General features: G+C 38.0%; 1 protein-coding gene across 3 annotated transcripts in view; it reads right to left on the bottom strand.

Moving 5' to 3' along the window:
• KIAA0319L (KIAA0319 like) overlaps positions 1-24,144 on the bottom strand; it is a 121,589-nt gene that overhangs the window by 54,833 nt on the left and 42,612 nt on the right. The window lies entirely within an intron of this gene.

A 24,144-nucleotide genomic window follows, 5' to 3' on the forward strand; every position in this document is an offset into this window, starting at 1 on the left:
AAAAATAAAAAGAGATGGGGGTATGGATCAGGGGTCAAACCCCAGTATTAAAAAAAATTCAAATTAAATTAAAAGGACATAGGACGGGGGGCTGGGGATATAGCTTAGTTGGTAGAATACTTGCCTTGCAAGCACAAGGCCCTGGGTTCAATCCCCCAGCACTGGGGGAAAAAAAAAAAAAAAAAAGATGTAGGACTTAATAAAGAGGCATGCCCTTAAAGGCAACACTGGGACCCTGGTCCTTCCTCTTCCTCTCTTTACTTCCCTGATGCCATGAGGTGAACAGGAGTTTTCTGCCATGCACTTCCCCCATGACATACTGCCACCGGCCCAAGAACACTGAGACAACTGACCATGGACTGAAACCTCCGAAGCTGAGTTTTAAAAAAATTTTTTTAAAAAGACACTTTATCTCCTTTAGGTTGATTATCTCAGGGTTTTGCTGCAGTGACAGGAAGCTGACTACCATGGTATCTTACTGTGCCTAATTTATAAATTCAACTTTATTGCATATGTGTACATGCAGGAAAAAACATAGTCTATATAGGGTTCAGTAGTATTACACTTATCAGAGAAAACATTCCGTCTTTGGTTTTTGGGGCTTGGCTTATTTCACTTAGCATGATATTCTCCAACTCCATCCATTTACCTGCAAATGCCATAATTTTAATTTTCTTTATTGTATATATACACCAGTTTCTTTATCCATTCATCTATTGAAGGGCATGAACATTGGTTCCATAATCTAGCTACTGTGAATAGAGCAGCTATAAACATTGATGTGGCTACATTACTGTAGTATGCTGATTTTAAGTCCTTTGGGTATAAACTGAGGAGTGGGATAAAGAATCCTTATTCTTTTTAAGTGAGCATGGAACATTTACTAGAACAGGTCATATTCTGGGCCATAAAACAAATTTCCATAAGTTTAAAATAATTCCAGGTCACAGAATGTTCTCTGGTTACAGTAGAATTAAATTACCAATAAATTATAAAACAATATCTAGAAAATGTCCCCAAATATTTGGACACTATATAGCACTAAATTGTTTCTAAATAACCCAAGAGTCAAAAGAGTAGACAAAGGGAAGTTAAAAAATACTTTGAACTGAATGAAACTATAAACACAAAATATCAAAACTAATGGGATGCAGCTAACATGGTACTTACGGGGAAATTTATAGCACTAAATAAACACATTGGAAAATAAAGAAGTCCCAAATCAGTGATCTCAAATTACATCTTAAGAAACTAAGGGAGGATATTTTCAAGATGGCGGCCTAGAGGGTGGCTGCATTACGTGTTGCTCCAGAACTCAGGATTCAAGAGAGGAGATATTGAGACGCTTGGGACCAACTCAAAGTAGCCGGGTGACTCTCACCCCCTGGGGGGGCATCCCGGATGGGACGGGGGTCCCGGAACGCAGGAAACTTTGTGAAGTAGAACTGCCGGCGAGACGCCCCTCCCCCCGCTGGAGCGCCATAGAGGAGGCCGGTCGGCACAGCGCTGGGACTCGGAGCAGCCACTGGGGCTCCGGCGGCTGCCCGGGGGAGGAGAGGCGGGGAGAACTGTGTGGACTCAGGACACCAGGGCCTGCCCTGAGGAGGAGGAGAGGAGCGTGGCCACTTGGATTCGGAGAGACTGCGCCAGAGCTGCAGGCGGTTGCCAGAGGAGAAGCCGCGCGGCGAGCTGTTTGGAATCAGAACGACGCTTCTGAACCCCGGGGCCTGCCCTGAGGAAAAGGAGGAAGAGGAGCAGCCGCTTGGATTCGGGCGACTATACGGGAACTACAGGCGGTTGCCAGAGAAGGGGCTGCGTGGCGAGCTGTTTGGACCCTGACCACTTCTGAAACCCGGGGCCTGCCCGGAGGAGTAGGAGGAGGAGGAGAAGGAGCGCGGCGGGTCCTTTGGACTCGCAGTGACTGCATTAGCGCTCCAGGCGGCTGCTCAGAGGAGAAGGCGAGTGGTGAGTTATTTGGTCTTAAAGTGACAGCTCCTGAACACAGGGGGGCTGCCTGGAGGAGAAGCGTGGTGGGACGCTTGGTCTTGAAGGACCACACCAGAGCTCCGGGCGGTGGCCCAGAGGGCCCGTGCAGCGGGTCACGTGGATTCAGAGCCACTCAGAGGGACTGCTCCTGAACACCCGGGGGGTTATCTGGAGAAGGAGGAGGAACGGGCAGGGTCACTTCGACTCGGAGTGATTGATTGCCCCGGGCTACGGGTGGTTGGTGGGAGGAGGAGGCACGAAGTGAGTTTCTTGGACTCCTAGTGACCGCACCGGCATACTGGGCAGCTGTCTGGAGGAAGAGGCCTGTGGCGGGTCTCTGGGACTCAGAGCGATTGTTCGGGGCCACAGGTGGCTGCTCAGAGGAGGGGCCACGCAGCCAGGCGATTAGGTGCAGAACAGGGTCCCAGGATCTAGGAGGCTTCTGGGTGGAAGAGCCGCACAGAGACAGGCTTAGGGCGGAGCGAAGGTTCCAGGCCTATGGGCAAATTCTCTGAGGAGGGGCAGCCTAAGGAGATTCATCTGCGAAGGGTGAGGCTCCCAGGCCCAGGAGGTAGGGCCGGGCCCCTGGAAACTTTGCAGAGGAAGGCAGCCCAGCCCAGGCAGTAGATGTAAATTGAGGGGAACCTCTAGGAGGAAACTGACCAGCGAGACCTCCCCACCGGGTGAGTCTTCCCTGCTGGGTGAGGTTTCCCACAAGGACAGTAAAACCAGAGGCTCAGGCCCAAACAGGCCTTGCCTCAGCCCACAGCCTAGGTCCCCTTTGGATGACCATTGGTCAACAAGTGGAGGCACCTCTGCCCACTAGCAGGGAATATACCCCACCTGAAGGCCACCACTCCTAGAGAGGCAGCTTCCTTGTGGAGCACCGCATTATCAACCTCCTCCAAGACTTCAGCCTACTGAAGGCTAAGAGGGGATATATATAGAAATCTTCAGGGTCATTGTAAATCAACAGAGGAAATCTGCAATATCTCAGCGGTCCACTGATATCTGAACAACATGAGAAAACAAGGAAAGAAAATGCTGCAAACAAATCTAGATGTTACATCAATAAAACCCAATGACAGCATGGCAGAAGAAATGACAGAAAAGGAGTTCAGAATGTACATAATTAAAATGATCAGAGAAGCAAACGAGGAGATGAAAGAGCAAATGCAAGCATTGAATGATGAGATGAAAGAGCAAATGCAAGCATTGATTGATCGCACCAATCGACAGTTAAAAGAGCAAATACAGGAAGCAAAAGATCATTTCAATAAAGAGTTAGAGATATTGAAAAAAAACCAAACAGAAATCCTTGACATGAAGGAAACAATAAACCAAATTAAGAACTCCATAGAAAGCATATCCAATAGGATAGAACACCTGGAAGACAGAACCTCAGACATTGAAGACAAAATATTTAACCTTGAAAACAAAGCTGAACAAACAGAGAAGATGGTAAGAAATCATGAACAGAATCTACAAGAACTATGGGATATCATGAAAAGGCCAAATTTAAGAATTATTGGGATTGAGGAAGGCCTAGAGAAACAAGCCAAAGGAATGAACAACCTATTCAATGAAATAATATCAGAAAATTTCCCAAATCTGAAGAATGAAATGGAAAATCAAGTTCAAGAGGCTTACAGGACTCCAAATACACAAAATTACAACAGACCCACACCAAGGCACATTATAATGAAAATACCTAACATACAAAATAAAGACAGAATTTTAAAGGCTGTGAGAGAAAAGAACCAAATTACATTCAGGGGGAAACCAATACGCATATCAGCAGATTTTTCAATCCAGACCCTAAAAGCTAGAAGGTCCTGGAACAACATTTTTCAAGCCCTGAAAGAAAATGGATGCCAACCAAGAATCTTATACCCAGCAAAACTTACCTTCAAATTTGACGATGAAATAAAATCCTTCCATGATAAACAAAAGCTAAAAGAATTTACAAAAAGAAAGCCAGCATTACAGAACATTCTCAACAAAATATTCCATGAGGAAGAGATGAAAAACAAAGAAGCAAATCAGCAAAGGGAGGAATTATCCTAAAGGAATTGTCAAATAAAGGAGGAAACAAGTTGTGTCAAACAAATAAATAAACAAAATTTTAAAAATGAACCAAATGACCGGGAAACCAAATCATTTCTCTATAATAACCCTGAACGTTAATGGCCTGAATTCATCAATCAAAAGACATAGACTGGCAGACTGGATTAAAAAGAAAGATCCAACAATATGTTGCCTGCAAGAGACTCACCTCATAGAAAAAGATACCCATAGATTAAAGGTGAAAGGATGGGGAAAAACATACCATGCACATGGACTCAGCAAAAAAGCTGGAGTATCCATCCTCATTTCCGATAATGTGGACTTCAAGCCAAAGTTAGTCAGAAGGGATAAAGAAGGTTATTTCATACTGCTTAAGGGAAGCATAAATCAGCAAGATATAACAATCATAAACATCTATGCCCCAAACAGTGGCTCATCTATGTATGTCAAACAAATCCTTCTCAATTTCAGAAACCAAATAGACCACAACACAATAATACTAGGTGATTTTAACACGCCGCTCTCACCACTGGACAGATCTTCCAGACAAAAATTGAGCAAAGAAACCATAGATCTCAACAACACAATCAATAATTTAGACTTAACGGACATTTATAGAATATTCCATCCAACCAAGAGTGAATACACTTTCTTCTCAGCAGCACATGGATCCTTCTCTAAAATAGACCATATATTATGCCACAAAGCTAATGTTAGCAAATACAAGAAGATAGAGACACTAGCATGTATTCTATCAGATCATAATGGATTGAAGTTAGAAATAAATGAAAGAGTAAAACACAGAAACTATTCCAACATCTGGAGGTTAAACAATATGCTATTATATGATGAATGGATAACAGAAGATATTAAGAAGGAAATTAAAAAATTCTTAGAGGTAAATGAGAACAAAGAAACATCATATCAAAACCTCTGGGACACTATGAAAGCAGTACTTAGAGGGAAATTTATTTCATGGAGCGCATTTAATAAAAGAAGTAAAACTCAACAAATAAACAACCTAACACTACAGCTCAAAGCCTTAGAAAAAGAAGAACAGAACAGCACCAAAAGTAGTAGAAGACAGGAAATTGTTAAACTCAGAGCTGAAATCAATGAAATTGAAACAAAAGAAACAATACAAAAAATTGACAAAATAAATAGTTGGTTCTTCGAAAAAATAAACAAAATTGATAAACCTTTAGCCACACTAACAAAGAGAAGACGAGAGAAAACCCAAATCACTAAAATTCGGAATGAACAAGGAAATATCACTACAGACAGGATGGAAATACAAAACATAATTAGAAGCTATTTTGAAAATCTATACTCCAACAAAATAGAAAATTTCGAAGACATCAACAGGTTTCTAGAGACATATGAATTGCCTAAACTGAATGAGGAGGACATAAACAATTTAAATAGACCAATTTCAAGTACTGAAATAGAAGAAGTCATCAAAAGCCTACCAACAAAGAAAAGTCCGGGACCAGATGGGTTCTCAGCCGAGTTCTACAAAACCTTTAAGGAAGAGCTCATTCCAATACTTCTCAAAGTATTCCATAAAATAGAAGAGGAGGGAACCCTCCCAAACTCATTCTATGAAGCCAATATCACACTGATACCTAAACCAGACAGAGACTCATCAAGGAAAGAAAATTTCAGACCAATATCCTTAATGAACATCGACGCAAAAATTCTCAACAAAATTTTAGCAAATCGCATACAAAAACATATTAAAAAGATAGTGCACCATGATCAAGTGGGTTTCATCCCAGGGATGCAAGGTTGGTTCAACATCAGGAAATCAATAAACGTAATTCACCATATTAATAGACTTAAAGTCAAGAATCACATGATTATTTCAATAGACGCAGAAAAAGCATTTGATAAAATACAGCACCCCTTCATGCTCAAAACACTAGAACAAATAGGGATAGTGGGAACATTCCTTAATATTGTAAAGGCCATTTATGCTAAGCCCATGGCTAATATCATTCTAAATGGTGAAAAGCTGAAAGCATTCCCCCTAAAAACTGGAACAAGGCAGGGATGCCCTCTTTCACCACTTCTATTCAACATCGTTCTTGAGACTCTGGCCAGAGCAATTAGACAAACCAAAGAAATTAAAGGGATACGAATTGGAAAAGAAGAACTCAAACTATCCCTGTTCGCTGATGACATGATTATATATTTAGAGGAACCTGGAAATTCCACCAGAAAACTCTTAGAACTCATAAGTGATTTCAGTAAAGTAGCAGGTTACAAGATCAATGCCCATAAATCCAACGCATTTTTATACATAAGTGATGAATCTTCAGAAAGAGAAATTAGGAAAACTACCCCATTCACAATAGCCTCGAAAAAAATAAAATACTTGGGAATCAATCTCACAAAAGAGGTGAAAGACCTCTACAATGAGAACTATACAACACTAAAGAAAGAAATTAAAGAACACCTTAGAAGATGGAAAGATCTTCCATGTTCTTGGATAGGAAGAATTAATATTGTCAAAATGGCCATACTACCTAAAGTGCTATACAAATTCAATGCAATTCCAATTAAAATCCCAATGACGTACCTTACAGAAATAGAGCAGGCAATTATGAAATTCATCTGGAAGAATAAGAAACCCAGAATAGCTAAAGCAATCCTTAGCAGGAAGAGTGAAACAGGGGGTATTGCAATACCAGATCTTCAACTCTACTACAAAGCAATAGTAACAAAAACGGCATGGTATTGGTACCAAAATAGAAAGGTAGATCAATGGTACAGAATAGAGGACACGGACACAAACCCAAATAAATACAATTTTCTCATACTAGACAAAGGGGCCAAAAATATGCAATGGAGAAAAGATAGCCTCTTCAACAAATGGTGCTGGGAGAATTGGAAATCCATATGCAACAGAATGAAACTAAACCCATATCTCTCACCATGCACGAAACTAAACTCAAAATGGATTAAGGACCTCGGAATCAGACCAGAGACCCTGCAGATTATAGAAGAAAAAGTAGGTCCAAATCTTCATCTTGTTGGTCTAGGACCAGACTTCCTTAACAGGACTCCCATAGCACAAGAAATAAAAGCTAGAATCAACCACTGGGATAGATTCAAACTAAAAAGCTTTCTCTCAGCAAAGGAAACTATCAGCAATGCGAAGAAAGAGCCTACAGAGTGGGAGAATATCTTTGCCAATCATACTTCAGATAGAGCACTAATCTCCAGAATCTATAAAGAACTCAAAAAACTCTACTCCAAGAATTCAAACAGTCCAGTCAACAAATGGGCTAAGGAAATGAATAGACACTTCACAGAAGAAGATCTACAAGCAATCAACAAACATATGGAAAAATGTTCAACATCTCTAGTAATAAGAGAAATGCAAATCAAAACCACTCTAAGGTTCCATCTCACCCCAATTAGAATGGCGATTATCAAGAATACGAGCAACAACAGGTGTTGGCGAGGATGTGGGGAGAAAGGTACACTCATACACTGCTGGTGGGGCTGCAAATTAGTGCAGCCGCTATGGAAAGCAGTGTGGAGATTCCTTAGAAAACTTGGAATGGAACCACCATTTGACCCAGCTATCCCACTCCTTGGCCTATACCCAAAGGACTTAAAATCTGCATACTACAGAAATACAGCCACATCAATGTTCATAGCTGCTCAATTCACAATAGCCAGACTGTGGAACCAACCTAGATGCCCTTCAATTGATGAGTGGATAAAGAAACTGTGGTATATATATACTATGGAATATTACTCAGCCATAAAGAATGATAAAATTATGACATTTGCAGGCAAATGGATGAAATTGGAGAATATCATGCTAAGTGAGATAAGCCAATCTCAAAAAGCCAAAGGACGAATGATATCGCTAATAAGTGGAGGTTGACACATAATGGGGGGGAGGGAAGGGTTAGAGTTAGGGTTAGGGAGGGGGGCAAGTATAGAGGAAGGAACTACTGTATAGAGGGTAAAGAGGGGTGGGAGGGGTGGGGGGAAGGGAAAAAAATAACAGAATGAATCAAACAACATTGCTCTATGTAAATTTATGATTACACAAATGGTATGCCTTTACGCCATGTACAAACAGAGAAACAACATGTATCCCATTTGTTTACAATAAAAAAAAAAAAAAAAGAAACTAAGGGAAAAAAGAACCAAATGAAATCCAAATTAAACTAAAGCAATGCAATAAAAAAGATTAGAGCAAATATCAGTAAAATAAAAAACAACAAGAAAAAAACAATAAAGAAAAATAATTAGATCAAATATGGTTCTTTGAAAAAAATATTCACCAGTCTGATGAGGAAAAGTGAGAAATCAAGAGCCAGAACAAGAGAAGAAAGAGAATGAGCAAGCTGGAGAATATGAATTACCCTGATCGGCAATGAAAGAGATGATAACAATTGAATTTACAATTTAACACTTTCCTACAAAAGGAAATGCCACACTCAAATTGATTTACTGGGAAATTACAGTAAATGTTCAAGAACTAAATAATACTAATTCTATACAAACTCTCCTAGAAAATTGAAGAAGAAAAACTTTTCAGTGAACTTTTCTATGAAACCAGCATTAATCTGATATTAGAAACAAAGACACTATAAGAAAAGAAATCTACAGGCCAATAACCCATAAGAATGTAGATGCAGGGGCTGGGGAGATAGCTCACTCGGTAGAGTGCTTGCCTTGTAAGCACAAGGCCCTGGGTTCGATCCCCAGCACCAAAAAAAAAAAAAGAATGTAGATGCAAAAATTCCTAACAAAATTTTAATAAAATAAAACAAAAAGCATTTATCTCAGGAACGAAGGTTGGTTTAACATTGAAAATCAACCACAATGTTCACCGTACTAACACACTAAAAATGAAACACCATATGATCATCTCAATAGATGAAGAAAAAGCATTTGGCAAACTCCAACATATATTCCAGGTAAAATTTCACATCAAGGGCTAGAGATATAGCTCAGTGGTAGAGTACTTGCCTAGCACATTGCTGGGTTCAATCCTCAGTACTTTAAGAAATTAAACAAAAATTCACATCAAACTAGGAACAAAAAGGAACTTTACCTGAGAGAAAACATCTTTGAAAACCTACAACAACTAACATCAGACTTAATGGTGTAAGAGTGAATGCTGCCAAGATCGAGAACATGACAAGGATGTATACTTTTACCACTTGTATTCAACATTGTACTTGACATTCTAGCTAGTGTGACAAGGCAAGAAAAAGAAATAAAATACATCCAAACTGGAAAAGAAGTAAAATTCTCATGTCACAAAAGACATGATTATACAGAGAGAAAATCCCATGGAATCTATTATTTTTTTTAAAAAAAGGCTCCAGAATGATTAGGTGAGTTTAGCAAGACTGTAGGATATAAGATCAATACACACAAAAAAAGAAAGTATATTTCTACATACTGGCAACAGTCATAAACTGAATTAAAAAAAAAAAATACCAATTACAGTAGCAAAGTTTGACAAATCTGGATAAATCTGACAAGATAGACAAGAGCTGAACAGTGAGAACCATATTACATCATTGAGAGAAATCATAAATTACTTAATTAAATGGAAAGATAAACTGTGCTCATGTATCAGCAAAATCAACAATACCATTAGGCTATCTTAGCTCCCTAAATTGATCTGCATCCTGAACACAATCACAATCAAAATTTCACAAGAATTTTTCAAAAGAAATTGGCAACATGTTCCTTAAATTTGGATGACTAGGGCTGGAGTTGTGGCTCAGTTACCACTTGCTTGGCATGTATGAGGCCCTGGGTTCAATCCTCAGTACTGCATATAAATAAATAAATAAATAAATAAATAAATAAATAAATAAATAAAAGATCCATGGACAACTAAAATTTTATGTTAAAAAAATTTGAATGGTTATGCAAAAAAAGCTAAAACAGGCAAAACAATACTGATAAATACAAATAAAGTTGCCCAGCGACATGGTGCATGTCTGTAATCTCAGCAACTCAAGAGGCTGAGACAAGAAGATCACAAGTTTGAGGCCACCCTCAACAACTCAGACCCTGTATCAAAATGAAAAAAAAATGAAACAAAAAAAAAAAAAAAAAGGGATTGGGGGATAAGGGTTGTAGCTTAGTGGTAGAACACTTGCCTAGCTTGTGTGAGGCACCACATGAAAATAAATAAGTAAAATAAAGGTATTGTGCCCATCTACAACTAAAAAAAAAAATTTTTTTTTTTTTTGGGTGCTGGGGATCGAACCCAGGGCCTTACGCTTGCAAGGCAAGCACTCTACCGACTGAGCTCTCTCTCCAGCCCCTAAAAATAGTTTTAAATAGAGAGAAAGAGGATGTAGCTCAGCAGTAAAGTACCCTTGCATTCAATCCCTAGTGACACACACACACACACACACACACACACACACACACACATCAGCTTTCAACACACTTTGATTTGAGAAAACACTGTAATTAGACAAAAATCTACCATGGTTACTAATAAAAATTCTACCAGAGGAGACAATATCTTCCTCCAGCAGTAAAGACAATGGGACTTAAAAGACACACTAACCCAACCCCCAGCAACAAAGCTAAGGCTGAAGTATATGGCAAGGTTATCTTTCTAGCAGTTAGTCACAAACTTATGCCTTTTCTGAGTCTACTGAAAGAAACTAGGGCCATCCATAAAATGGTAAAGAGGGAAGGATGGCAGTCTGTAATGTTAAATAAGAATGGCCAGTTTTAAAAGATAGCAAGGATCTGTACTGCACTCATACAAACCCTCATAATCTCCTCCTGCATAAGTGCTATGAACTGAATGTTTGTGTCCCCACAAAAAATGCATATGTTGAAATCCTAACCCCTCCACATGATGGTATTAGGAGGTGGGCCTCTGGGAGGTGATTGTGTTCCTTATAAAACAAACCCAAGAGAGGTTGTTTGCTTCTTCCACCAGGGAAGGAAATACCTGAAAGGCACTGTCTGTTAAGAACAGGCCCCTCACCAGACACCAAATCTGCTGGTGCCTTTGTCTTGAATGTCCCAGCATCCAGAAATGTAAGAAATAAACGATGTTTTTTAGTCACTTCGTTTATGAAATTTTATTATAGCAGTCCAAATACCAAGACAACTAATAGATCAGCTTACAAAGTAGCTAACAAACACAATTTCAAACTTATTATACACAGTAAAAAGTAGATAAGCAGATTAAAGAACCAGAACTCAGGAGAGCATAGAAAAAGTGGGCAATTATGAGAGACAAAAATAAGGAAAAGGTATTTTAATTCAAAAACTAATACTTTTGAAAAAGGAAGACCACAACTGCAGGCATTTCTGTCATGTCCACATTCAACAAGGAAACAGGCTGCCCAGTTTTTCTCCTGATACAACAGCCACTCATATAGAATTAGAAGGCAGAGAGGATACTTAGTGATAATCTACTGAAGAGTTAAGTTACTGAGGTGTGAGAAACCACCACACATTATCCAAGTCAGAGGTCTGGAAGTGGTTCTGGGGCTAAAAAAGTTTTGGCAATGGTTTGTAGCTTATCCGTCAGATAACTGTGAATAAGAATCTCAGAAAAACTAGGCCCTGAGGGATTCCAAATTTGTCAGGAAGTAATAACCAGAAGAATAAATGAATTCTTGCCAACAACTTCATAAGCCTAAAGGATCTGGAAGGAATTTTAAAACAAAACCAAAAGTAAGCAAGTGAAGAACACTGAAAACATAAAGCAAAAACAAACAAACCAAACACACACACACACACAAAGAAAACAAATACAAATACATGAAACAGACCTTCTCAGGATGCTGTCCTTGCTTAAGTTCTCTGTTGCTACCTACACCCCACACCTCTATCTACTAATAAGAGATAAATTAAGGAGTTAGCATGGGAGTTCTCTGTGCAAAAAGGTAGCAGAGAGGTGTTAGGTCATGTTTTCCACACCAGCCACCAGCTCACTGGGTGCTAAAATGCTGTGACTGATACTGGAAAAAGGGAAATAAGGATGATAGAGACAACACCGCAGTCTTCCTACAGCCAAATCTTACATGTGGGGCCACCTATGTGACCCTTCATTCCTGAGCTCTAAGAAATCACTCTTTACTTTGTCACAAAGCACGACCGGCAGCAATTAATTGCCAGGGGGTTGAACCACTTGTACTGTACCCATGCCAGGACCCAATTAACATACCTCCATGTTCCTTCTGCCAACCATGGCACTGAAAGGGTGCAGTACTGAAACTAAGTGGGATAAGTTTCTCCCTCTTTAAGTGGAGAAAAGGAAAAATGACATTTCTATCCACTTTTGGAAGTGCAAAAGGACCACAATACCTGCTTTTGGATATGGTATAAGTATGTATTCAAAAGAATGAAAAATGCCTACTGAGAATCCAATGCTTTTGCAGTTTTGCAGGCCACTTCAGGCAAGAAAAGAGCAGTATGATACAATTTTTCCCTACTGTGAATACCAAGTTGCTTGACCTACCTCATAAAAACAGTAATTTTTTATGTTAATCACTAGCCAGTAATTGCTAATTAGAAGGAAAAGATTTGCAGTGCATATATTTCTCTTCCTTTCCCTAGTACATTAAGAAGTTTGAACTCTCAAGTTCTCACCCTGAAGAAATACTCCAGTTCACTATTGTGAGGGAATCTCATCATCTTCCAGAACTATACATGGCATTCAGGGTAAGAACTGAGCTCCTAAGCATGGTATACAGGTATAACTTGAACAGATCTGAAGATATCACTTTTTCCCATTTTTCAGTAATGCTTGCAGTTCTCAACATGTGATGTCAAGTTGGGAGTGGTAGCACAGGCCTGTAATCCTAGCTACTCGGGAACCTGTAACAGGATTCAAGTTCAAGGTCAGCCTGAGTAACTTAATGAGACCCCATCTTAAAAAAAAAAAAAAAAAAGAAGTTGGGGATGTAGTTCAGAGATAAAGCACCTGTCCTAGCATGCTCAAGGCCCTAAGCTCAATACCAGTACCATGTTTAAAAAAAAAAGTAATGTCAAACTATGTAATGCCTCTGTACAACACTAGCTGCAGTAAAAGCCCATTCCTATCCTAGAGTTCACGGTTCAAGTTCAATATTCCTCCCTCCATATCCACCCACTCTCTATGTCAGACCATGAAATTCTTAAATTCCTATTCACTAAGGAATTCAAGATGGTGGGTTAGAGGAAGGCTGCATTTCCAGTTGCTCCATGGATTGGGATTAATGATTCCAAAAGAACACAGAAAAACAACTGAAAGAATTAAGGAAATCAGTACAGGATATGAATGAGAAATTCAATAAGGATATAGAGGTACTGAAAAAAATCATGGAAATGAAAGACACGATAAATCAAATAAAATGTGCAGTTGAAAATCTAATAGAGTAGATCATGCTGAAGATAGAATCTCACAGCTTGACGACAAAGTGGCCAGTCTTGAATACTCAGACAGTCAAGAAAATAGGTAACCATGACCAGAATATACAAGAACTCTTGAATAACACTGAGACCAAATTTAAGAATCACTGGAACTGAAGATGGTTGTGAAGTGCAGGAATGCATAATTGGATAACCTCTTCAAGGGAAATAATAACAGAAAAGTTTCCAAACCTTGAGAATGAGATAGACATCCAGATATAGGAAGCATTCAGACCCCAAAAAGATAATATCAAAAAAAGAACCTCTCCATGACATAATTAATGCCTTACAGAATAAGGATAGAATTTTTAAAGCCTCAAGAGAAAAAGTCAGGTCACATTTAGAGGCAAGCCAATCAGAATTATTCTCAATTTCCTAGCACAAACTAAAGTCCAGGTGGGCTTGGAAAGATGTGCTCTAAGTCCTGAAAGAAAACAACTGTCAACTAGGACAGCTACATCCAGAAAAGCTATCCTTCAGAAACAAAGAAGTAAAAATCTTCTAAGATAAGCAGAAACTAAAAGAATTCATGACTACTAAGCCAGCACAACAGGAAAAAACTTATAGAAATACTTCACATGGAAGAAATCAAAAACAAACCCAAGTTCACAAATGAACAAATCTCACTTGAACAGTAGCTAATCAAGTGAGAAACAGGACCAAATTAAACACTAGAAATAAATCAAAATGGCAGGAATAAACATTTCTCTACAATAACATTGAATGTAAATGGTCTCAACTCTCCCATTAAAAGATATAAAGCTGGAAAAAATGGATTAAAAAACAAGACCAAACTATATGTTGTTGCAAGAGACGCACATTACAGGCAAAGACAACCACAGGCTGAAAGTAAAAGGATAGAAATTGATATGCCATGCAAATGGAATGTGAAAACAAGCAGGAGTAGCTACACTCATATCTGACAAAGCAGACTTCAAGCCAAAATTAAGCATAAAAGACAAAGAAGATCACTACATACTGGCAAAGAAAACAACCCAACAAGCAGATAAAATGATAATAAGTATTTATGCCCCAAATTTTATTGCAACTAATTACACAGAACATACATTATGCAAATTAAAGACTCACACCCCAGTACAGTAGTATTGGCTGATTTCAACACATCTCTCCCTCCAGTAGATAGGTCACCCATAACTCAGTAAAAACTCCTTGGGCCTGAAAAATATTACAAATCAAATGAACTTAATGGACATCCTACAATATTTCATAGACTAGCCAATTCTTAGCAACTCATGAACCCTTCTCCAAAATATACCATAGTTTAGGCCACAAAGCAACTCTTAGCAAATACAAAAACATTGATATAATTCCTTCATCTTGTCAGATCATAATAGAATGAAAATAGAAATAAACACTAAAAAACCCTATAGAAACTATATGAATACATGGAAATTGAACAATAAATTTCTGAATGATGAATGGGTGATAGAAGAAATCAGAGGAGAACTTTCAAAATTAGACTCAAGCAATAGTGATATAACATTACAGAACCTTTGGGACACTGTGAAGACATTTCTTTCCTATTATTATTTTTCAGTTGTAGATGGACACAATACCTTTATATAATTTATGTGGTGCTGAGGATCGAACCCAGTGACTCACACGTGCTAGGCAAGCGCTCTACCCCAGCCCCTGTGAAGACATTTCTAACAGTAAAGTTTATAGTTATAAGTGCCTACATAAGATAATACAAAAGATCCCAAACAACAAACTTTCTGATATACCTCAAGCACCTGAAAAACATGAACAAATCAATTCCAAAACCAGTAGAAGAAAAGAAACAATAAAGTTCACAGTCAAAATCAATGAAATTAAGAATAAAAAAAAAAGAATCAATGAAATGAAGAGTTAGTTCTTTAAAAAGATAAACAAGATTGATACATCCTTAGCCAAACTAACCAAAAGAAAAAGAAAGAATATACAAATTAATAAAATTTGAGGTGAAAAAGATAAACTGCCACAGTCATCACAGAAATTCAGAGAATCATCAGGGATTATTTGAAAACTTCTACTCCAATAAATTGAAAACCTAGAAGAAATGAATACATTTCTAGGCACATACAATTTAACAAAAGTGAATCAAGAAGACACAGAAAATCTAAACAGACCAATAATTAACAGTGAGTTAGAAGCAGTAATAAAAGGGAAAAGCCCAGGACCAAATGGATTCTGAGCTCAATTCTATCAGATCTTTTTTTTTTTTTTTGGTGGTGCTGGGGACTGAACCCAGGGCCTTGTGCTTTCAAGGCAGGCACTCTACCAACTGAGCCACATCCCCAGCCCCTATCAGATCTTTAAAGAAGAACTAATGACAATGCTCCTCAAATTAGTCACAAAATAGAAAGGAAGAGATCACTTCCAAATTCATTCTATGAATCCAATATCACACTTATACCAAAACCAGATTTGGCTATGTCAAGTAAAGAAAACTATAGATCAATATCTCTGTTGAATTTAGATGCAAAAATCCTTAATAAAATATTAGCAAATCATATTCAGCAACATATTAAGAGTATTGCATATCATGACAAAGGTTGTTTTAGCCCGGGGATGCCAGGATGATTTTATACACACAAATCAATAAATGTAACTCATCACATAAATATAATTAAGGACTTTGTCATCTTAATAGATGCAGAAAAAGCAAACAAAACTTAGCACCCATTCAAACACTGAAGAAACCAAGGATAGAAGGAACCTACCTCAATATCATAAAGGCTATATTCAACAAATCCAAAGGCAACATCATAGTGATTAAGGAAATACTAAAAGCACTTTCTTTAAAATCTGGTACAAAACCAGGCAGAGTGGCACATACCTATAATCCTAGCAGTTCAGGAGGCTGAGGAAAGAGGATCACAAGTTCAAAACAGTCTCTGCAACATAGTGAGACCCTGTCTCAAAATAAAAAATTAAAGAGGCTTGGGATGTGGCTTAGTGGTTAAGTGGTCCACTGGGGCTCAAACTCCAGTACCCCTCCAAAAAAAAGAAAATCTGGAACAAGAAAAGGATGTTCACTCTCACCACTCCTATTCAATACAGTACTAGAAATTCTTGCCAGAGAAATTAGGCAAGAGAAGGTAATAAAAAGGATAAAAATAGAAAAGAGAGGCAAATTATCACTGTTTGCAGATATGATCCTACATTTAGAAGATCCAAAAAGCTCCACCAGAAGGCTCTAGAGCTAATAAACAAATTCAGCAAAGTAACAGGTTATACAATCAACATACAAAGATCAATAGCTTTCCTATACACCAATAATGAATCTGCTAAGAAAGAAATCAGAAAATCAATCCCATTCATGACAGCTTCAAAAAACAAAAACAAAAACCTAGGCATAAATCTAACTAAGGATGTGAAAGTCCTCCACAATGAAAATTATAGAAAACTGAAGAAAGACACTGAAGAAAATGGAAAGGCCTCTCATGTTCTCCAGTAGACAGAGTTAATATTATTAAAATGGCCATAATACCCAAAGCAATATTTAGATTCAATACAATCCCCATGAAAATATCAATAACATTCTTCACAGAACTAGAAAAGACAGTCCTGAAGTTCATTTGGAAATATAAAAGACCCAGAATAGTCAAAGCAATTCTTAGCCAAAAAAGCAATGCTGGAATTATCACAATACCTGACTTCAAGTTATGCAATATTTATAGCAGCTCAATTCACAATAGCTAATCTATGGAAGCATTCTTGGTGCTGTTCAACAAATGTATGGATAAATAAAATGTGATATATATACAAAATGGAGTATTAGCCATAAAGAAGAATGTAATTATGGCATTTGCTGGTAATGAATGGAATTGGAGACTGTCATGTTAAGTCAATCCCAAGAAACCAAGCCCAAATGTTCTCTTTGATATGTGGATGCTAACACACAATAAGGGGGGCTGTGGGCGAAGGAAAGAATACAAGTTAACTGGATTAGACAAGGAAAATGAAGGGAAAAGGAGGGAGGATGGGAATAGGAAAGACAGTAGAATAAATCGGACATAAATTTCCTATGTTCATATATGAATACATGACCAGTATAACTCCACATCATGTTCAACCACAAGAATGGAATCCTCCATGTATGTATAATATGTCAAATACATTCTGTCATGTATATCTAAAAGGAATTTTAAAAATTATACTACAGAGCTAGAGTAATAAAAATTTACATAGTACCAGCAGAAAAACAGACACACAGGCCAAAGGTATGGAATAGAAGACACAGAGACAAATCTACACAGATACAGTTATCTGATCCTTCACAAAGGTACCAAAAGCATACACACTGGAGAAAAGACAGGCTTTATAACAATTGGTGCTGGGAAAACTGGTCATTGTATGTAGAAGAATGAGACTAGACTCTTATCTCTCACCCTGCTCACCCTGTACAAAAGTCAAATCAAAATGGATCAAAGACCTAGAAATTAGACCAGAAACTATGCATTCCTAGAAGAAAACATAGGGTCAACAATACAACATATAGACATAGGCAATGACTTTCTCAATAGAACTAAAGTTCAGGAAATACTGTAAAACACTGATAAATGGGATGGCATCAAATTCAAAGCTTCTGTCAGCAAAGGAAACAAGAACATGAAGAGAGAATACACAGAATAGGAGAAAAATAAAAAAAAAAAAAAAACAAAGGCTGAATGTTTTCTCTGATAAGTGGATGACCATACATAATGAGGGGGAGTGGCAGGGATGAGGAGAGAGGAATGAAGGAACTTTGGATGATGTAGAGGAAAATGGGGCAGGAGGGAGGGAAGGAAAGATAGCAGAATGAGACAGACAGTATTACCCTATGTATATGTATGATTACATGAATGGTGTGAATCTACATTGTGTACAACCACAGAAATGAAAAGTTACACCCCATTTGTGTACAATGAATCAAAATGCAGTCTGTAAAAATAAAAATTAAATAAAAAAAGAAAAGAAAAAAAATGGGAGAAATTCTTTACTAATTATTCTCTGACACAGGATTAATATCTAGAATATATAAGGAACTCAAAAAACACCACAAAAAAACCTCAATTAATAATGAACTTAAATGAATTAAACTTAATAGAAAAAATACAAATGGTCAACAGATACATGAATAAAAGTGTTCAACATCATTAGCTATTAGGGAAATGTAAATCAAAACTACTCTGAGATTTCATCTTACTCCAGTTAGGATGGCAGGCATCAAAAACACAAACAATACAGGATAGAAGACACAGTGACATACCCACATAAGTACAGCATAAGTACAGTTATCTCATACTAGACAAAGGTGCCAAAAACTTACAATGGAGAAAAGATAGCTTCTTCAACAAATGGTGCTGGCAAAACTGGAAATCCGTATGCAGTAAAATGAAATTAAACCCCTATCTCTCACCCTGTACAAAACTCAACTCAAAATGGATCAAGGACCTAGGAATTAGACCTGAGACCCTTCACCAATGAAGAAAATGTAGGCCCGAATCTCCATCACGTTGGCTTAGGACCAGATTTCCTTAACAAGACCCCCACAGCGCAAGAAATAAAAGCAAGAATCAATAAATGGGATAGATTCAAACTAAACAACTTTTTCTCAGCAGAGGAAACAATCAATAATGTGAAAAGAGAGCCTACAGAGTGGGAGAAAATCTTTTCCACACACACTTCAGACAGAGCACTCCTCTCTAAAGTTTATAAAGAACTTAAAAAACTTTACACCAAAAATACAAAGAACCCAATCAATAAATGGGCTAAGGAAATGGGCAGACATGTCACAGAAGACATAAAGGTGATCAACAAATATATGAAAAAGTGCTTATCATCCCTAGTAATTAAAAAAATGTAAATTAAAACCACCCTAAGATTTCATCTAACTCCAATTAGAATGGCCATTATTAAGAATACAGGGGCCTGGGGATATAGCTCAGTTGGTAGAATGCTTGCTTTGCATGTACAAGGCCTTGGGTTCAATTCCCGGCACCACCACCCAAAAAAATAATAATAATAATACAAATAATAATAAGTATTGGTGTGGATGTGGGGGAAAAGGCACACTCATACATTGCTGGTAGAGTTGCAAATTGGAGCAGCCACTCTGGAGAGCAGTATGGAGATTCCTCAGAAAACTTGGAATGGACCCAACATTTGACCCAGCTATCCCTCTCCTCGGTTTATACCCAAAGGACTTAAAATCAGCATACTACAGTAACGTAGCCACATCAATGTTTACAGTTGCTCTAGTCACAATAGCTAGATTGTGGAGCCAACCAAGATGCCCTTCAATTGATGAATGGATAAAGAAACTGTGGTATATATACACAATGGAATATTACTCAGCCATAAAGAGGAATAAATTATGGCATTTGATGGTAAATGGATGAAGTTGGAAAATATCATGCTAAGTGAAACAGGTCAAGCCCCAAAATATCAAAGGTCGAATGTTTTCTCTGATAAGCGGATGACAATGCATAATGTGGGGGTAGTGGGGTGAGAGTGGGGAGAGAAGAATGAAGGAACTTTGGATGGTGTAGAGGAAAATGAGGTGGGAGGGAGTGGGGGAAGGAAAGATAGTAGGATGAGACAGTATTACCCTATGTACATGTATGATTACATGAATGGTGTGAATCTACATCATGTACAACCACAGAAATGAAAAGTCATACCCCATTTGTGTACAATGAATCAAAATGCTTTCTGTAAAAATTTAAAAATTTTTAAATTAAAAAAAACACAAACAATAACAAATGTTAGAGAAGATATGAAGAAAGAAGAACATTTTTACACTGCTATATGATTGTAAATTAGTACAACCATTATGGAAATCAGTATGAAGTTTCCTCAAAAGAATAGGTGTGGAACAACCATATGACCCAGTTATACCACTCCTTGGCATTTACCCTAAAGAATTAAAGTCATCATACTATAGCAATACATGCATATCCATGTCTATAATAGCACAATTCACAACAGCCAAACTACCAAACCCAGCCTAAGTGTCTGTCAATGGATAGATGGATGGATAAAGAAAATGTGGAATTTTATTCAGCCATAAAGAAATGAAATTATGTCATTTGCAGGAAAATGAATAGAACTTGAGACATGATGTTAAGTGAAATAAGCCAAACTCAGAAAGTCAAGGGTTGTTATGTTCTCTCTCATATGTGGAAACTAGAGAGGAAACAAGAAAAGAAAGTGTGTGTGTTGGGGGTGGAGGGTTGGATCTCATGAAAATCAAAGGGAGATCAGTAGAGGAAAGGGACCAGGGAGAGGGAAGAAGTAAGGGAAAGGGAAAAACTGGGGAATAATATTGGCTAAATTATAGTGTTATATTGGGTTCATGTACAAATATTTAACAACAAATCCCGCCATTATGTACAACCACAACATATCAATTAAAAAATATGGGAGGCCAGGTATGGTGGTGCACATCTGTAATCCAAGTAACTCGGGAGACTGAGACAGGAAGATTAAAGATTCAAAACCAGCCTCAGCAATTTAGCAAGGCCCTAAGCAACTTAGAGAGACCCTGTCTCAAAATAAAAAGGGCTGGGGATGTGACTCAGTAGTTGAGCACCCCTAGGTTTAATCCCTGGTACATAATAAACAAAGAAACAAAGAAACAAATAAGAGGGAAAAATAAATCACTAACAGCAATTCATTGCCAGTGCTCACCACTGGTAAGCAAGAAGAAAAAGAACTCTTCAGAAGGTCTTCCTTCTGAATCTATAAGGCCTGAGTTTGAGTTTTTACTATCTTCCAAGAGATTCTCAGATCTAAATCTATCATATTTTCAATTCTATTGATCCATTTTTAATTTCATTGGCCACAGTTATCCTCTGGCATGCTGTATTTTCTTTGATCCCCTTTCCCAGTGCCCTTTGCAAACCATTACTCTTCTACTTTCCTGTGAAAACCTCTTTTCCTTTGCTGCACTACAGTTCAACTTTCATCACAGCTGTCATCTCCAACTTACTCATCATTCCTCCTACTTTATAGGTGGCTTTGACATCTAGCTTTTAAAATTCCTCCTCATCTCAAGTCCTATCTCAGGAGTAAGAAGGTTAAGAGGACAGACTCTGGATAGTATCAGACTGCCCAGGTTCAGGTCTTGGTTTCATCATATGACAGTTGAGTTGCCTTGCTATGTGCCTTGCTATGTTCCTTAACCTATCTTTTTCTGAGCTTCCTCATCTATAAAATATGAATAATAATAACAGTAATATGATTTGTTGCTTGTATTAGGAGTTATTAATTCATGAAGCTGGGTGTGGTGGTGCACATCTGTAATTCCACCTACTTGGGAGGTTGATGCAGGAGGATCACAAGTTCAAGGCCAGGTTTGGCAAATTGGCAACACGCTGCCCCTCAACTAGTAAGACCCTGCTGGGGACATAGCTCAGTGGCAGAGTGGCCCTGGGTTCAATCCCAACTACCACCAAAAAAAAAAAAAAAAAAAGAGTTAATACATGTAAATGGCATGTAGCACATAGTAAGTGCTTAGTAAACATTAGCTGGTACTGCTATCATCAACACCATCATCATTATTAAAAACTATCTCAATATCCTCATGGATAATTCATTTAACATGTTTTTTTAGCTGCTGGACTTCTTTGAGCTCCTTATCTCCAGTCCATTCTACCCCAACAACCCTCTTTCATACTGGCACCTCAAATCCTGTCATCAGAAGAACTTCTCCACCCCAAAATCTTCAATTCAAAAAGTACATACAAAAAAAAAAAAAAGCCCATACTCTGTCCCACCAGGACTCACATTTACCAGTTCCCTTATATCTGCTTCCCAGCATGTAAATCTCCAAATGCCAAACTTCCCTATTTTTACCTCTCAGTCCCCTCCTATCTTTGCCTCTTTCTGTATCATCTTATTCTCTCTCTCCCATCCGCTCTCTTGACAACAACCTCAATTTCCAAGTTCCAATTTCTTTCTGCACATATCACTTAGCAAATTTCCTATCCTGAATGAGTCAAGCTATCAGTCTTTTCTTGACAGGGTTTCTGAGAGTTATTGAGGAGACTCACACAACTGTTAAGCTCAGTGCCACCATTATAAGTGCATAATTTCCATCTTCAACACTACCCAGCAATCTTCCTGTTTCCTTACCTAGTTTGCCATCTTCTATCCTTCACAATGCCTACTTGACAACCTTAATCTCTTCAGATTTCTGCTAGATGTTCACAGCACTCTACTTATCCTCTCATAACCCACAACAAACATATAATTATTTAATTATTAAAAACATAATATCTGATTTTCTTACCAAAGTATAGGTTCTACTGGGGCAATAATCAAATATTCTTTATTTACTATAATATTCTTAGTACCCAGCTCAGCAAAGTACCTAGTGCATGGCAAAAGCTTTAGAATACTTGCTGGCTGAGCCTTTTCATAAACTTTGGGTCTGTACAGAATGCTTTTTACTATCTTTAGCCCCCTAGTGAAATACTATACATCTTTCAAGAAATATTGATAATCTCTATCAAATCCTACTTGTACATACATACCACCTGCCTGCGCAACTGAATCACTTCCTCCTTGTGTTGTTTTATGTACATAAATAATAATAATTATTGTTAATGTAATAATTATACACTACTGTAAATACCTAGCTTCAAGTCTCAGTCTCCACTAGACTATAAATGACCTGAGGGCATGGACCATGTCTGGTTCACTTCTGTACATTCAGTGCTTAGAAAAGTACCTGACAATGATAGTAGGTTTCCATAAATGTCTATGGCAATTAAACCAAACACTTATATACTCTAATACTCTGCTAAAAGGGTTTTTACTTTAATATAAAACTGAATTCCAATTCTAGTTATGCTAATCATTAGCTGCATGGTCACAGGCAGTTGTTCAAACTTGTTGGGCCTCAGTTTCCTCACTAGTGAAATAGGGCTAACAATACCTACTTGGAAATATTGCTGTGAAAATTAAACAAAATGATACAGTAGAACAATTAGCACACACAGTGCCTGGTATAAAGTAGACTCCCCACTCTGGCTTCAACTTGATGGAGACAACTAGGACAAAACAAATACAAAAATAAGTCACAGTAATCAAGGAAGACTAAGCATAGAGTGAGTCATTTCCTCTTAAACATTTGCCCAGGGAGATCAACAATGAAGAAACGTAATAAGCAAAATAAACTCTCTTGGTGGTATGTCCTTTGGCATATGCAGCTTGGTAAGAATTCACCCCAGAGACTTCTTGGCTAATAGCCACATCCAGCTTCCCAATCCAGCAGGTCAGATCTTAGTCTGCAGTACCAGGCATAGTTAATTCAGACTGGAATAGAAACTACCTCCTAAGAAATGTGTTTACAGGGGGAGATGGAGGAGAACCTGACTACAACTACACCAATCAACTGTTTTGCAATCTGGCAGAAAACACCACAGAAGCATTGATGGAGACTAACACCCACACAACTGCACTTACCTACAGTCAAGAACCAGATAAGACCAGATAATGAGCAGCTTTCTGCTTTTACCAAAATAATGGTCAGACCAGAATGAAGTGAACATTTCAAAGGTCATATCATCCTTGCACATCTGGGCAGTACCCATGAAGATTGACACCCACCAACTTTATATATACACTTCTCAGCCTGTGAGCACTGCCCACCACCAGCCTCACTGTTTATATGTGGAAATG

The sequence above is a fragment of the Sciurus vulgaris genome (genome assembly GCF_902686455.1).
Source record: "Sciurus vulgaris genome assembly, chromosome: 1".
NCBI classification, from domain to species: Eukaryota; Metazoa; Chordata; class Mammalia; order Rodentia; family Sciuridae; genus Sciurus; species Sciurus vulgaris.